General features: G+C 42.4%; 1 protein-coding gene across 1 annotated transcript in view; it reads right to left on the bottom strand.

Annotated features, from left to right (window-relative positions):
* The window catches only part of ST6GAL2 (ST6 beta-galactoside alpha-2,6-sialyltransferase 2), a 174,740-nt gene that overhangs the window by 48,717 nt on the left and 108,006 nt on the right, over positions 1 to 18,017 (bottom strand). The window lies entirely within an intron of this gene.

Here is an 18,017-nt window from a genome sequence, read left to right as displayed (position 1 = left end):
TGTTCGGGAAGGGCAGCGGCGGGAGGGGCGGGCGCTGCGGCGGGAGGGGGTCACCCCGGCGGCGGGGGTAGCGCCGCGCTTTCCTCCGCACGGGCAGGGGGCTGGGGACAGCGTTGCATCTTCCCCGCGTGGGGGAAGTGCGCGGGGCCGGCGGCAGCGGGGACGGGGGGATGCGCGGGGATGGGGCGCTGGCGCTGCGCCTTCCCCCGGCGTGGCGTGGCGTGCCGGGACCGCGCTGCACCTTCAGGGGTCTGTGCTGGAGAAGTTCAAAGAGGCAGGGACGGGTGGGAGGGGCGCAGGGGGCTCCCCGGCAGCCTTCTCGCCTTGTCTCTGTGCCCCCGGCCTGCCGAGCGCGGAGAGCGCCGGAGCGTTCCGGCACCGGGACCCCGCGGGGCCGGCCAGGGACGCGGCGTCTCTCTGACCGGTCCGGCAAGTTGAAGGCATGGTCCTTTCCTCAGCCCTCCCCCGTGAGCCGGGGCGGTGGGACTCCCGCACTCACGCGGTGTGGAAGCGCCGCAGCCGGCTTTAGCTCTTTAAGATTAGGCTCCGTTAATTAAAGAAATATTTTAGGCTTAAAGGTCTCCTGAGAAGAAACACATTAACTCGCTAATAAAGCGGGTAGAAAAACAATGCGATACAGGGCTGTTGGATCAGCGATCACAAAGGAAAGGAGAGATCAGAGATATGCTACCGGAGTGCGGTAAATGCGCCCTCCCGCCGCCGGACCCACACTGCACTGATCGCTCCGGTGGAACTTCCAGTGTCTGTCCAACGGCACAGGAAAAGGGAAATGTTTTCGGTGCAGTCGTTGCTGTGCTTTCTCAGCATGCTAGAAATACCTTAAGGCATGTTTTACTTTTGGTTCAAATTTAATAGCAGTTTACTTTGCAAATAGTCTAAGTCGTCACTTACGAATAATTAGGATAATGACAGATAACCTTTCTTTTGTGCTGAATCTTATGCTCCAAGATAAGCATCTGTGTAAATGCATCTGAGACTGTAGCTTCTTTGTGCCCATATTTGTAATGTGTAAGCTGATCGGAGCAGCACGCCTGCAAAAGGCACGCCTTCTAAGCTTCGAAACAAGTGTCGAAATAAAAGCCATTAGAACTAAAGGAAAAAAGGTGCCATTTCCTAAAGTGAGAGGTAGCATCACAAGGATGTGAAAGACAAAGCGCAATCCAGAATAGGTTAACAGGTTAAAAACTGTGATTGATTGAAGTCATAACACTTAATGCCAAAAGCAAATAATGTTTCTAAATTCTAGATAAGTTCATCCATTTGCTTATTCCATTTTGAGGAATTTCATGGATTGCAAAGCAATTAATGAATAAAAAGAACATATTTTCCCCCAGTCTAGGGCATTCTGAAAAAAACCTTCAAACCTAATTTCTTCAAAAATATAAAAATCCTTGTTTATCAGTGTGATAGGAGAGGTTGTCTTACATACACAAAGACAACAAAAATTCTTTTGAGGGGCACTGTGATGTAGATATATCCACAAACTGGGGGGTTTTGGGAACACTGCTGCTTGAGGAATAGTCCTGTATAGCATTAATTCAATAATCTAAATTTATAAAGATAGTTAGCAATTAAAGGATGGATATTTTCCTTTTTTTTTTTTTTTTTCCCAGACTTGCTGCATCTGTCTATAAAATGATATTATACTGTATGCTGGCTCACAGAATAAACTATAAGCACGTGTTTCAAGAAATAAAGTGAAAGGTGGATACTGCTTACTCAAATTTTAAAAATTATATAATTAAAGCAGGAATCTAGATCTGTACAACTCTACAGACATAATCATCTGTTGCTATTTTAAAATGCACTGTTCTTTACTATGCTCATTTTAATACACTAGTAAAATAGAACTTCAATTCGGAATAGAATGTAAATGAATAGCATAAATTAGGTGAGTATTTCAGGGAAGCCAGTAGTGCCAAGATGCTCTATGTGGGAATCTGAGATAGTTTAAACATGGTATTAGGACTGCTTGTTGCCTGAAGACTCCCCTTTTTTTCAGCAAAGCACTTACAGAATGGGCAGTTGGATTGGTGACAAATAACACTGGATGAGCATAATTTTTATTGACTGCAGTGGGAGTCTCTCCTATGCATCTAAATGTAAAATTTATCTGCAGAAGGCAGGAGGAGTTATTCTGCAATCCAATAAGGTTTGCTTCAGCCTTTGACATTCTGCTTTTGGCTTAGACTCTCAACTCCAAAATGGAAGAACTCTGCATCCTGTGTATTTCCGATCATTGGCCTGATTCTGCCTTCAATTTCAGCAGAGTACTAAAGAACAGCTTCTCTGGAAGCCAGAAGGTGAATTGGGATAAGGTCTGTGAGATCAGCATCAGGTCCCCGTGATGTGGGAGCTGCCTGGGGAAGGATTTGAGATCAGAGGACAAAGTAATAGCTGGCAAGTCCAGAACAGTAAAGAATTTACTTTCACATGTTTACAGCTTGAAGAATTTGTCTTTTATATAAATTGATAGCAATAGGGTAAAGTTACACACAGTTGCTGTTGCTTTGTTATTGAGTTTGACGACTGGTATAGATGCATCTATCACTTTGGTTTGTTACTGTGTTAGAGCAGTGCATATAAATGAAGGGGATAAATAACCTAATTTACTATGAGCAAGAGTCACAGTATATTAAAAACAGTGACACAGAGAAAGCTTTTGCCTCTCCTGGAAAAAGTTTTATAACAGATCTTTGTAGTCATCATTTAAACTGGCAGGTACAGTACACAAAGATCCTTAAAACCCAGGCACAAGCTTATTTAACCTTTTCAAAATATATTCCTGGCTAGTATGGCTCCACTGATGGAAAAGGGAATTTTTCTATTGACTCTACCAAAACTCCGTTTCACCTGAGTAATTGCAATTTTATTTCAGAACTATTTTGGTTTTGAACAAATAACTGCTATTAATGTTACATGAATCAGTAAGCTCTGGGTGTCCACAGGTTGTGCATCTCCCACTTCTCATGGTTCCCTGAGGTATTTTTCTGTTATTACTCCCACAGTGGACTTGTTAGGTGGGTTCCCACTGTCTTTCTGCAAACCCTCAAACAGCTTGGGGAAGTGTGCTTTCTCTCCTTGGGACAGGGAAGGAAGGAACATGCTTCAGACTGGTCCCTTTAGCACCTCATGAGGTGGGGAATCTTCTGGCTCTCCAGCAGTGCTGCCTTTGGGTAGGGCTCTTTTGGCCTGGCATTCCTGTCCTGCTGTACCCAGAAGGACCTGCGGTTATCACATGCCATGATTTTTGTTAGTGCAGACCTGCATTTTGTTTCTACTCGTCAAGCAGACTTTTAATAAGCTGAAGATACTGTTGTTGGCTTCTGCACACATCAGATGCATTTCAGTGTTGCAGTTGTTCAGTTGCCGATGTGGATTTAGGATTGGAGCCTACAGACCTCAATTAAAAGCTCTCCCTTAGGAGAGAGAGTGGCCTGGTTTCTTTTTCTCATATCATCTCATGGCAGATGATTGGCAGAATTGCCTCCTCTCCAAGGCAAGCTGTTTCTCTGCCCTTCAGAAACGTCGTGACAAAATCCTCCCTGACTCAGTGGCGAGGTGGTTTAGTTTCAGATGTGTGTGCACATTTGGCTGTGCTCACAAGGCTTGCTACATCCTTGCTGATGGATACTAGTGTGTGTGCACAAAGTTTGTCCAAGGACTCTATTTGCTTGCAGGGAACTGACAGGGGAAAAAAGAAGGGAAGAGTGTTTGCCAGCATGGCATAGATCATGTCAGGAAGAATTCTGTGTGTATCCTGTTGCATGTGTGTCTGAAGAGCTAGCCTGGTTGCTGGCTAATGTTCATTGTGTCTTGGCAAGGTGCAGTAGGAAACAGAATGGAGTATGAATCTGAACCCAGAGTCTGCCACCAAGTGTCATCTACACCATCTCTGATGCAGCCCTGGGAGTAAAAGATATAATGGACACAATTTCTTTTTAGTTTTCTCTGGTCTTGAAGGAAAGTGCTAACATACTGCTGACCTGACCTGTATTAATAAGTAATTCTTATCCTTCAGTGCTGGCTCAGATGTGGAAACCAATAAGCAGAGTCAGAATCTATTCCTTGCTTTCCTCTCCCTCATATTTGTCTTAGGAAGTAAACATGGACTTCCAAGTCTATAGCATGAACTTTTAACACCACCAGGGTCACCTGTCCATTTACTCCCTTGTACATGCAAGTCACGTCTCTGACTTCTTCTCATCAAGAATTCAGTTTCATAAGAAACAGTAAAGAGCTGAAATGAAAAGACAAAGGTACCAGAGGTACCTTCAGCTTGGGATTTTTTGCCAGTTGTCACATTATTGCAGAAGTCATCTCCAAGCTGTGAAAAAGGGTGGACTTGAGCTGCGTTTGTAAAACAAGTGAGTAACAGGGTCGGAACTTCAATGTGAGCAGGGCTGGGAGCTCCCTGCTGTTCCCTCTGGTGCTCCATCCCACTGACCTCAGCAGTCATCCTCCAGCCAGTGTTTTCATGGCACTGCACAAGTGTTATAGGCAGAGTCACGTAGTTAAAGTTACAAATGTCATAAATCCCAGTTCTTCATGTTAACCAGATCACAAATCCTACACAAGCAAAAGACTAACCGCACCCTAAAGACAGGGCCAGTAAAATGCTCCTAAAGGCTGGCTGGTTTGATGAACTTGAACAATGTTCTCATCCTCTTTTCTGCTGAAGCACTGGAACTTTCTGTCCATTTTCCCCTCTGTTATTTATTACTACTAGCAGCACCCATTGGGTACTATGTGCCTTGACTCCTTGTCAACTTCTAATGGAAGTTGAAGAAGCTGAAGTAATCTGTAGTGTTTGGGGAATTTTTATTAATAATCAGTCACTGCCAAACTTCACTGGAATTCAAACCCTGAATATTCTGTATAGGTAAATAAATATCTAGAGATAGATGAGTTTTGGAGCAAATTTTATACACAAAATTACATTGAATTAATCTCTGCCTGCACTCTGCGTGGTTGTGATGTATGGAGGCATTACTGATGAGCTGTAGTGAGCGGGCTCTTTGGGTGAAAAGGTTATAACTGAAATAAACGTGTGTTTATGCTGCAGGTTTTTGAAGGAAAAAAAGATGTACCTCATCTGCTGAATCATCAAGATGGGAGATAGGAGAAAAAAAATGGGCTTGGAATAACAGTTTTCTCAATGTACAGTGGAATACTTCCTTCCAAAGAAGAAATGCGTATTTGCCTGGATGGTATTATCAGTAGGGAGACAAATACATATTCACCTCCTGAAACCTTTGCAGGCAGAGAGGCTGTTGTGCCCAGAGCAGCACACGCTGGCCCAGAGGCAGCCCAGCCTGTGCAGAGCAAGGCCAGGGCAGCACATAAGGCCGGGAGTAATCCCTTCAGTCCAGGCAGTGCATGGCAGCGCAGCAAAGTGTGCACCTGCATGGAAGAGAAGGCCTCTCCTGTTCTGCCATCTCTTTCCCTTCTCTGAACTCCTGCTGAGCACTGTGGAGGTCTGATTTAGGACATTTGTACCTGAAGGGATCTAGGAGGTCCTTCCTTCTGTCCTGATCACCACAACCAGCCTTCATCTCCTTAAATTAAGGGTTTGTCAGATATAATCAAAAAGTCAAAAAGGAGTACCCTGATACCATTTGATCAGAAAGCATTCAAGAATTCATCCTTAGTGCCTGCTCCCACTGCAAGTGTCCCTCCTCGTGTTGTCTGGCCAACAGCATTTGCAGTTCCAGGGTCATGTGCAGTGTTCCTGCAGATGGGATTCATCGCCTCAGGTGGGATTGCGGCTTAGCAGAAGTCCCATATTCTGGTTTTGCCTGGTTAGGAACTGCCGAAGAAAGTTAGTTTTCTTACAGGAATGACTTTATGCTTTGAAAATGGGTCATCATTTTCTTCTTGATTTAAAATGCAAGGGAGCTTTCCCAGGAGTGACTTGGTTGCTGGTTATTCATTGCTCCAGAGCTGGTTATTGCTCGTACACTGTTTCATGTAACTTTGCATCTGGCCTGGGAAATGCTGCCTTGCTTTCTGCTGTACACAGCCTAAAAAAACCCCCCTGGCATCATCTCTGCTGCAGGGGAGTGCAGATAGATCAGTGTAGCAAAGCTGCTCTCATCATGCATACTTTCCAAATGCTTTAAGACAAGCAAAGAAATATGAACAGTGCTGTGGTTTAATGGTGGTTTGCATACATACAGGCTATGTATCATACTTTAAATATGCAGATACATTTTTTAAGACAGTTAAAACCACAACTGAAGTATGGGGAGGTTTAGCCAATTAGCGTCACAAAATGAGTCAGCACTTTTTAGCCTCCACTGTTAATAGGAAGAGTTGGCAAAACCTGTTCCTACCTTGCTTTGGTATTTTCAGTTCAGTACTTTACAGTGCAAACATTACCTGGTTTGTTTAAATAATAAAGGCAGGAGTTCTGACGTCAGTATGGGAAAAGGACTCTTAGGCTGATTGGTTGTGTGTTCCCCACCTTTTTGGAGACACAGACTATACCACAGAATTTTATCCTACTTTACAGGGCTCTTAAATGTGTTGCAGTTACTTTTGCAAAGATGTTAAATATGTTGCTGAAATTGGTTAAATAGAAGCTATTGTATGAAAAATGAGAAAGCAAATAGCAGCGTATGAGAAAAGCTGTGTTTTGAAATGGTGTCACTTTCCTGCAAGGAATAGGCATTAAAAAGACAACTTTAATTAAAGTCTTTATCTTCCAGCATATTTGACAGTTTAAAGATAGTAAACAGTCACCTCGGGACAACAGTAAGCACTGTTTCCCATTTGGTGATAAAATTTAGTCTTTCCCTGAAAAAAATATTGCAGCCATTTTGTGCAGGGAAACCTTCTTCTCCTGTAGATATCACTGGATATAAACAGGAGGAGGATTGGCCTGTTGTCAGAAGCTAGGTAGCATTTGGGCACCTGTCACCATGGCTGTAAGATCATGTCCCTTTTTCTGATTCACTTGCCCATCTGACATTGCCTCAGTCCCTGTCTCGCCCAGGTCTTTCTGCACAGAAGTGAACCTTACTGTTTCTGTTTTCTATGCTCTTGTTGAAGGAAATGGAAGCCTTACTCTCTCTCGAACCTCCCCTCCAAACCTGTCCCTTATATGTTCCAAAATTTTCTGCAGCTTTCTTGCTGTGCTGGTACCCTTCTCAAATTTGCAGTTTGCTTGAAGACAGAAGTATCTCTGTTTATATCAAGAGGTGGGTCAAGTTGCTAAAATCATTCTGAAAAAGTTGGAGGTCGATGCTTGAGAAGCATTGTTTTATTTTTCCCGTTGTTTATAAGGAAACGGCTCAGATAGAGGCACTTATGGTTCCAGTGTATGGGCCCTCTTCCGTCTCCCAAACATTTATTTTAGCCACACAGAAAAGGTGACAGAGAGTTGGGAAAGGAAAACGAATGTTAGCCTTTGCTGGAAAATAGAATTTTGGTTTGAAAAAAAGAAAAGAAAATAAAAGGAAAATGTCAAGACTTTTTTCTTAATCGAAGTGAAACAGAAGCTTTTTGAACAGGTTCAAGGCAAAATATGCTTCCAGAATAGCCAATCATCACTGTACTTCTCTGAGCTGTGGAAGATCTCAGGTGTATACTCTTACCCTTCCTCAAGGAACAGACACTTGAAACCCATATCCCTTTCACTTGGACAACTTGTGGCTTCTGGCTTGCCCCTAGTAAATGCTTCTCTTTCCCTCTGGATTTTGAACAAGAATCTTGAATTGCAAATGGAAATTTCATTGAAACTGATGTGTTTCTATTTTCATTAAATTGTAATTTCCTGGCAAAAATAACAGTTTGGAAAATTCTGGCAAGATTGGCTGACAGAGCACATATAGCTCTCAAAACAGAGGGGATGCTGAAGACAATTACTTAGGTCCAAACTCTGTTCTTGGCTTCAGAGGCAAAATATAGGTGCAGCTGAGAGCACACACCCTTTGATTTGCCAGCGAAGTAAAGCATTTTTCCGAACAAGTGAATTGAATATTCTGTCCCTTTTAGTGCAGTGATAATTACACAACTCTGTTTATTCTCCGGGTTTTTTTCAGCTCATCCATCATTCACAGCTCAGATTTCTACAGTGATTTCACCAAGTTGGTTTGCTGTACGATGCAGAATGGAAGTCAAGTTAATTTTGCGCTCTACCCACCTCAGTCTGATTAACTCAAATTAAATTTTGTGCTAATAAGTCTGAGTGTGTCACCATAATTGGAAAGCCTTAAGTTCCTCTGACTGCAGGGAAAGTGCTGTTTTCCCCTTCACCATGAAAACATTTGAATTATAACATCTGGGAAATTTGCAACAAACAATGGTATCAATTTGAGGCCTCCATACAAAGTTTTTTCTGTTTCTCATCAGGGACCATGAATACATATCTGTATCAGATTGCAGCTCTTGGAACATTTGGCCCATCTGCCCACCAGAGGAAAACTAAAGAAGCAGGGACACTCCTTCCAATAAGAGGAAACCATGGTGCATCTGTGTTCCTCCATTATGTGGAAATCCTCTTGGGCTAATAAGTGGCTGCTATATCTTAAATAACTGGACAATTACTTAAATCTGTGACCAAAGTCTGAACAGGTCAATTCAGTGGGAAGTCTAACTAAGGTTGCTATAATTCACTTGCAGTTTGGAGAAAAAGGAAGAAAAACACAGAAATGAGAGCTGAAAGACTGGTGGGAAGGGGAAGGGGAAGGGGAAGGGGAAGGGGAGGGGGAAGGGGAAGGGGAAGGGGAAGGGGAAGGGGAAGGGGAAGGGGAGGGAAGGGAAGGGAAGGGAAGGGAAGGGAAGGGAAGGCTTTGATCTAAAGGTAAAGAAAACTTCAGCATGGTAAGGAAAGAGTATGGTGAATGTGAGTTTGAGTTTATAGTCCTATTCCATTTAGATCAATATCCTTCTTGTATTTGCTAAGGTAAAGAGCTACTGTTTTTCTTAACTCCAGAAAGATCTCTTGCTCCAATTATCACCTACTCCCAAAAGAAGAAAATCATAAACCCAAAGTAAAAGTACAGCAGGTGGAGTTTGGGAAAAGGTAACTCTGTGTTCTGAGAAGTCCTGGTATCCATGAAGAAGACCAAGGAAATGTGCCCAAGTACCTGGTGCCAGAGATAATGCAGGAGCACACTGAGATTTCAATAATGTAGAAGCATGTAAATCCAGTTGAATTACAAATGGAGAAGCCTAGTGAATGTCAAACAGTATGGAAGTAGTTGTAAATATACCTGTATTATAATGGAACATCTACACCTCCTGATGGGAATTCATGGGGGTGTATATCATCCATGGGCTATCTCCCATAGCAGCAGGAACATCATGATTGCACAGCAAGTTTATTAAGTATGAAACAAGCCAGCAAACCCTTTAAAAAGTGAAGTCCCTTACAGCATACCATCCTAATGAAGGGTTTGAGAGTCAGAAATGTCAACACTCACTGGAGAGCTGTTCAGCAGATATTCTGAAGTCAAGCCCTGCTCTCTAACCTTGGAATCAATGAGAATTTGCTATTATTTTCCACAGAGGTAGGATCAAATGCAGAGGCATGATGAAACACCTAACTGGAAGGACTGCGGCACCACTTCTGTGTCTCTATCGGATCTGAATTAAGTTTTAGTAATACAGAAAGGGCCTCTCCTATTTGTCCTCTATCTCTCCGACAAACAGCCTTATAAAAAAAGCATTCACAAAGCAGAAAGAACAGATTGTACATGGCTCTAACAGCAACATGTTTTTGGTCTGACTGCCCCATAATATAGGAAAATCAGAGTACAAAATAACTGCAAATAAGACAAGCTAGCCTACTTGTACGTCATTTCTATTGCAAAATGAAGCAATGGGGTCTGGGCTTGTGTAACAAATAGCCCTAAATTTCTTCCCTCCCTGCTGCCATGGGAGCTTAATTTCGCCAGGGAGTATTGTCTGTATGTGACATCATCTTGAAACAACAGCTTTAAATGTGGAGACAGGTAATATTATCCATTAATTATATTCCACATCTGTAAAGCATATACAGTGCACTGTGGATAAATAGCACAACCTTTGGCAGGGAATTTCCTGAATATCTGTAGCCAGATTTCTCATTTACAGTTTTCTCATGGTTTTGTACAATGGGAGCAGATTGGTCTCTAGCAGTGGATGGGGAAGGGTAGGATTTTAATGAGGTATAAGCATGAAACAAATGCAGGGGACTCCATCTCCCAGCACTATGCGTTGCCACCTACCTTAGTGGAAGTCAGATGTAAGACCTGGTGCTTGAACACATAACATACAACCAGTGGGCCAACACTCATGATGGCATCTTTTTTTTCTTCTTTTTTTTTTACACTAGGTATGGGGAGTATTTTTCTTTTAGCAAATAAAAAGCATGAACTGACATCCCAAGGATGGAGTTGCTATACCAGTAGCTGTGGATTGACATGTGTATGGTTGGTTGGGGTTTGGCTTAGGCACCTGCTGAGCCCTCGCTTTAAGTCTTATGTTTGGCTGCAACGGGACAAAGGCACAGAGAAATCTCTTCAAGAGCTAAAGATCTTACCCAAACCATGGGACACCCTTAAAGCATAGAGATTTCCTTCTGACACACAGGAGAAAGTAGGACCCCAAGCATGGTGCGATGTCCTCCTATTGCTCTTAGTAGTTGCTGTTATTCAGCAGGCTGCTACAAGCTGGTGGTGCTGTCTCAGAGCCAGCCAACCCGTGCCAAGTGTGGGCTCTCTCCCACATCCAGACTGGCTAGAGAGAAGGCTCCGAGTCATGCTGCTCTGCTCTTTTCCAAGTGCTCCTACTCTCTTACCCCTCACGCTCTTCATGCCAGAGGATGAGGCAAGGATAGACTTCAACCCACTTAGGCTGTGGTATGCTTTTGAGTGGTTCGTTTGGCCTCAATAGATAAGTCACAAATTTTCTTGTCATTGTGACTGGCTCTTGCTATATTATCAGCTTGAATGTTGCTGAGGGGTTTTTGAATCAGGGATGTGACTGGGCTTTTAACAGTCTGTGGCATATGGGAATATACATTAAGCCATTGAGAATATTTCATCACAAAGGAGCTTTGGAAAGATCACGTCATATACACTTGCCAAGAAGCATCTCAAATAATTGAGTTGATGATAGTGGAACGAGTAAACTGTTTATGAGAGTGACACTGCATCCAGCACAGAGAGGACTAGCATTATAATTAATTAATGCTCATAGATATTTCCTTAGCACAGGTGCTATGGTTTTCTGTACTTCATCTTTGACAGGGGAATGCAGGAAGAGTGAAAGTGCTCTGTCATTTTTGTCATGTCTTCCCTCTTGTTAATGCCTCACACAATTGGTGGTTTCAAGGTCACTTTATTTACTGATGATTCTCTGTCACTCACAATATCACTTTTGTGCTAAAATGAATCAAAATATATTTATTGTAACACCCTCTACTTTATCCCCATTCCCAACAGTGGTAAAATAACAATAATGTAGGTTCAATTAATATAAGAATAAAATTTGCTTAGACTGTGTATTTTAGAGCCCTCGTATTTAATGACAAACTACATTATTCAAATAGGAATAAAAATATTTATAGATTGTGTTTTTCAGATGGGTTGGCAATAGAGCCAGCATGGGTAACGTATGATGAGATTCCACAATCACATTTCTCCCACACACATATTGATGGAAACCCTCCCAGCCAAACACAATTGCATACATCTCTTTTTTCAATCTGTGCATAAGTTATTGCTGTAGAGGTGGAAGAGCTGCATACATAAACCTGCACTGCCCTACCTGCATTAACAGAGCCACAAGTCATTGCTTGGATGCATACATCTGAATTTTTATTATTTACATCATTTGATGAAGGTGGATTCCTGCCAGCATCCTGTTGAAATGCAATCATTAACAGCTCTGAGTGTTACCAAGACTTCTGAAAAATAAGGTGAAAATTTAGCAAGATAACTTGCAACCTCCAATATCTTAAGTCAAATACTCAACAACAGTAACACATCTTTCTATCAATTTTTTAGGGTTATCTTAAGCTGAAAGAACAGAATGAAAATATTTTTCTCTGATGATGCACTTGTTCCTTTCTTAGGTGTCTGGAACATGATGTAGATTTGTGTTATGTTGTATCCTGGCAGACTGAAGTTCTCAGGATTTTAGTACAGGAATGGCAGTTTTACACAACCTGAATGTTGGATCCATATGTGCTTGAGTATGCAGTGTGCTTGTGGACACACTTAACATGATGATTAGCAGCTCTGTCCTTTATAAAAAATCTCTGGCTGACAATTATGCAAGGTTTGAGAGCTGTGACTGCTTATGGACTTCTAGAAGCATTCTGGCATTTTGTGTGGGCTTTGCAGTGGCATTCATCATAGGCATAATCTCTGTCAGTGACACCTGGTCTCTTACTGACAAGGCGACATTAGTTCTGATGGGGTCTTTACTTTCCTTGACTTTCTTCTTCATTAAGGCAGCATCTTTGGTTTATTTGCTACCTATGTATTCTTTTGCATTGCTCTCATTTTGAAGACTGATTTTCTTTTACTCTGGCAGCATAATTTCTTGTGACAGCCACCCACTGTGTTTGTGGGTTCTCATTCATTTGCCACAGACTTTTCCTTCATTTACAGGTATATAACCTCCACATAAGATGCAAACACTGACAGCTGTGTTTTGATTGGAAATGGATTTTATCAGCACTTTCATCATCCCAATAGTTTTAGCAGTACTTTTTGCTTAGTTTCAGTCAACCTGAATTCATTCTTACTGAATTTTTCTCATATATTACTTAGTATTGGATCAATTTCATCCCTATAAATAAATACAGAATCCTTCATTAGCAAACCTGTCATAAACCACTCTGTGGGTTCACTTGGATCTGGTCCCAAGTCATTAAATTCATGGCTTGCCAATACTGGATTAGCTTTTTGGAGAGAACAGTTTAGATATTCAGCTAGCATCTAGCCAAGCTCTATCCATGTTGCTCTCTGTTCTTCCTACTCAGGTTAAACAGAAAATGTGTAGTTCCTTCTTTATTGTGACCTGCAGTGAAATGCAAGCCAAGCTTTATCTGTTGCTTGATGTCCTACTGCTTATCAGAAAAACTGCCTTTCTGTCCCTTAGCTACAGTAGGTGTGGGCTCCAGAATATTCTGTCCTCTCACCGAGTGTCCTCTCCTTTGGCTTATGTTAAGCCCTATCATATGCTGCAATGTACTGAGATTTGGAAATTAGGACTCTGTACAGTGGGAATTATGGCAGTGCAAAGTGCTCCAAAATGTGTTGGAAATTGTGTATAGGAGACCAGTGTTAGAATTATTTTCCTGGTTGCTTTACCATATGTAGGTGTAGTAAAGAAGGGCAGTGAAGTCAAAACAGAGCAGTAACAATTACAGTATAACAAGAGAATATACTAAAACATTCTTTACCATTCTTGTGACAAAGAACTGTCTCAGCATCATTAATGAATTTTGCTTCTGGGGATATCCTGTAGGCATCAGCTGTGCCTTTAAAAAAAAATATCCAGTGAGAAAAACAGCACCTTTTCCTCCTGATCTGATCAGCTTCCAAGCATAACAAGTGAAAATAAGCACATTAGAAAGAGCTGAGCAGACCTCATGAAATGATTTACAATAGTGTCACGGGGTGACTCCCAATAAATTGAGCATAGGGTAATTGTTCATATCTGACTGTAAGCTTTCAGATGTAAACTAAAAAGGAAGAAACAAACAAAAGCATGGTATTCTTCTGGCCAATAATTGTAAGTTCAGCAGCGTTCAGCAGAACATTAGCATATTAATTACATGGTAATCTTGTAACAACAATGCAGTCATAATGTGCTGTTAGTTACTATTTTTGGGTAGCATTTTGATAGGGGCCTTCATGCTTTAGGAGCCAATGCCAAGATAATAATCTCACCGAAGGTTACTTAAGAAATTTTGAGGATGCTATTCCACACTTCCCTTGGCTTAAAAGTACCCTTGATCCTGATGTTAATCCTTTTAATTTTTATTACTAATGCTGTAGTTTTAAATGAGTTTATCAGTTGGTTTCTCATGAGCTTTTGAATGTGTCTGGGAGTCTCTCACAGATTGCAAAGCCCTACAGAAGTTCCCAGGAATGGCACTGTCCTGCGGCATGGCCCTTCCATATGTCCTGGAAGGCTCAGGTTGATGTCTGACACCTAAGCCATTGGGTACAGTTTCACCACTAGATGGGGGCATCGGTTATTTAGCCTTTGTTTTGAAGCGGTGCTCTCCCACCCTTGGGAAGTTATATTCCCTCTTGGCTCTTGTTTCAAACTTGCAGGAGGCCTGAACCTCCTCCCATTGCTGTGCAGCACATTCCAGAAACACTGGCTAACACTGGGTCCTAGAGAACATCCCTCTCAGCTGATGCCCTACATGACCAGCATTCAAAGTGGTCCCTACTGTTCAGTATGGAAGCACTCAGTTACTGCCCAAGCCTTGAGGGACTTGCTGGGAATTGCACGAATGGTCTAGTAAACTTGTTTTAGGGCTTATTGTTTCATTGGGAAATGAAGCATTGGTAGTTTGCCAATTGTCTTAAAATCACTCTGATCACCAGAGAAAAATGAAGGAAAAGGATAGACAGACTTTACTTTCATGGTTCAAAAAACAGTGGTGGAGTGGCTACATTTCTAGAAAGATGCACAGAAAGAAAAGGAAACTTTATAGGCTAACCCAGCTGCAGGACATCCTCTCCAACTCCTGCAGCTGTTGGGATGCTTCCATAGCTCTTTAAGGTGAGATCAAATGTTTAAACAAGGCCATAGTCCAGTGAATGTCCCTCACCAAAAGGATCTCCACCTAGGGGCGTCTCTGATTCTTAGGGGCTCTGTTCAATTAAAATATCTCCTTCCTCACCCAAGCCATGTTTGTAATGCTTGAACTTGATACAGATACTCTTTAGCACCTTTTCCACAAGAACATTTCCTGTCCTGGCCTTGCTGCTGCTTGAATAGGAAGATGGCAGACGGAAAACCAAGCTAAGGGCTGTCCCTGGGCTCGGTTTAACTATAAACAACCTATTCATCCATTATGAGGGAAATGCTTCCTACAGAAGTAGGATGGAGTACAGACCTCAATGCAAAACCTCTTTTTTGGGTTGAGAACTGCATTGTCTTCACATGTGCATGACTGACAGCCACACTTAAGAAACAACCAAGAGGAATAATGCACATGGACCATTACTAACTCAGGACTGAGACTTGGCCTGAGTGCAGCCCAAAAGCTACTGGGTGGTAAAGGATTCATTATGTGCCTCCTGCCCTAGGTTATGAGCATTATGAGGAACACGATCTGCAGCAGTCAGTCCATCAGCTTTCTCCCAAGCAGCCATTCTTTTCTGAGACAAAAAATCTGAGAAAGGACATGTGGCTAAGATCTTTCTAGGAAAGGTAAGGATTCAATTCAGCATTTATATGGGAGACAGCCTAGAGATTTCAGCAAATGGAAGGAGATCACAAACTGAGAATGCACGAGAGTTCAGAATCAGGCTCTGTGCCTGCCAGCCAAGTGAGGATGAGCAGTGGAGGAGATGCAGAAAGTGGCTGTGGTGTGAACATGGGCAACTGAAATTTGCAAATCAGAGGGAAGAATGGGTTGCTGCAGTTGGCAGGACACAGGAATAATGAAGTGTCCCAGGGCAGCCACTGACAGTCAGCATTGAGCTTTGGCAGGATAGATGTGCCAGCCAAGAAATAGCTGGTGACTTTGGGCTGCTGGAACATGAGGCATGGTCTGCACTTAGAAGGCATGACATGGCTGCATCAGGGGAGTTTCACTTTTCTCCAAGCACCCCTCACTTCTGGCTTCACCAAAATAAGACTTAGCCTCTGCAGCTAGGAAGACCCTCTTGAAAAGAGAAAGGCTGCTATACCTTCAAGACCTTGAAAACTGAAGGCAAATGGAAAACACAAAACTTGGGGGAAAATGTACTCTTAACACAGTTGTGATTTTCTCTGAGCATGACATTTTGGATGGTGGATGAGAGGCTGGACATAAGCTGGCAGTGCATGCTCACAGCCCAGAAAAGCAATCACATCCTGGGCTGCATCCAAAGCAGTGTGGCCAGGAGGGTGAGGGAAGGGATTCTGCCCCTCTGCTCTGCACTGGTGAGACCCCACCTGGAGAGCTGCATCCTGCTCTGGGATCCCAGCATAGGAAGGACATGGATCTGTTGGAGCAAGGCCAGAGGAGGGCCATGAAGATGATTAGAGGAATGGAGCACTTCTCCTATGAGGAAAGGCTAAGGAAACCGGGATTGTTCCATCTGGAAAAGAGAAGGCTTTGGTGTGACCTAATTTCAGCCTTCCAGTACCTGAAGGGAGCCTAAAAGAAAGATGGAGGGAGATTATTTGCAGGGGCATACAGTGACAGGAAAAGGGGGAATGGCTTTAAATTGAAAGGTTTTGATTAGATACTGGGAAGAAATTCTGAGCTCTGAGGATGGTGAAACACTGGAACAGGTTGCCCAGAGAACCTGTGGTTGCTCCATCCCTGAAAGCATTCAAGGCCCGTTTGGATAGGGCCCTACACAACCTGATCTAGTGCAAAGTGTCCCTGCACATGGCAGGGGGACTGAAACTAGGTGATCTTTAAGGTCCCTTCCAACCCAAGCAAAAACATTCTATGATTTTTTCATGTCTAAAGTTGATGTTATCACAGGTACCCTTCTGCAATGCCAGAGGGTCTAGCTAGAAGTGTCTCATTATCTTTGACTGCAATGACTTGAGCCTCCTAGCTGTGTCCTGACAGCCTGCTTTTTCAAGGCTTGATGCAGGAGCCATCTTCCTCACCAGCTGCTAGCAGCAGAGATGAAGACACACTCTGAAGTCTGGGATGTGTGAGGAATTGTACTGCCTCCTCATTAGCACTCACTGAGCTTCGGTGTGCACACAGCATGGACTTGCCAGTCCTGCAGGAGCCCACAGCCCTGTCTGGGAGCACAGGAGCACACACCACACAAACAGTAAAATGGCATCACTGTTTATTGCTGCCTACCTGGTTAAAGTGTGACGAACTGTTGCCCAAAAGCACACAGATTTGCTGTAACACACAGATACTATGCTGAAACCGACTAGTTTTTCACAGAATAATTCCATTTGTCTGTATCCTCAAAAGAGATTGCAGTTTATTGACCAAGTGAGTAGCAAAGTGGCTAAGTATCACATTCCATCAAAATTATGTAGGTTCAGCTAGGAGTAAAATCTGTCTTCAGGTTAGTTTCTATGCAAGACTGTGATGTGACTAACACTGAGATCAGATTTCATTGGCAAATCAAGTAAGAAGCAAAGTGAGGTGCAGAGAACTCATTTAAAATCACAGCTGAAATAATACCAAACATGTAAGTGAAAAAATTACTGACAAAGTTAATTGCTTTTCTTCCATAATAAAATAGTTTCAAGTTTGTTCCAGTGTGAAAGTCACTTGCAAAGACTCTAGGGCATTAAAATTACACTTTCTTCTTTTGATTTAGTCCAGGAATTAGCTGCATTAGAAACTCAGGTAGGGACACCAGCTAGAAGAAAATCAGAACTGTCAAAGATATGAGATCTGGCAAAGCTTTCAAAGGCAGTACACTGACAATTAAGTTTCTCACTAATCCCCATGATACATGTGTGCTTATGAGCCTATGGAAATTGTGTCTGATTCTTTTTTTTCTAAATTAGTAGCTTATTTCTCCAGATTTTTATTAGACCTTTTTCCTTTTCTTTTCTTTTCTTTTCTTTTCTTTTCTTTTCTTTTCTTTTCTTTTCTTTTCTTTTCTTTTCTTTTCTTTTTCCTTTCCTTTCCTTTCCTTTCCTTTCCTTTCCTTTCCGTTCCTTTCCTTTCCTTTCTTTTCCTTTCCTTTTCCTTTTCCTTTTCCTTTTCCTTTTCCTTTTCCTTTTCCTTTTCCTTTCCTTTTCTTCTTTTTTCTTTTTTTCTTCTCTTTTCCTCTTCTCTTCTCTTCTCTTCTCTTCTCTTCTCTTCTCTTCTCTTCTCTTCTCTTCCTTCTCTT

Source organism: Corvus kubaryi, unplaced genomic scaffold (assembly GCF_017639235.1).
Source record: "Corvus kubaryi isolate FWS band 111438036 unplaced genomic scaffold, C.kubaryi_AGA036_p1.0 133, whole genome shotgun sequence".
Lineage (NCBI taxonomy): Eukaryota > Metazoa > Chordata > Aves > Passeriformes > Corvidae > Corvus > Corvus kubaryi.
The sequence above is the reverse complement of the archived record's forward strand: the minus strand, read 5'-3'. Positions and strand labels throughout refer to the sequence as shown.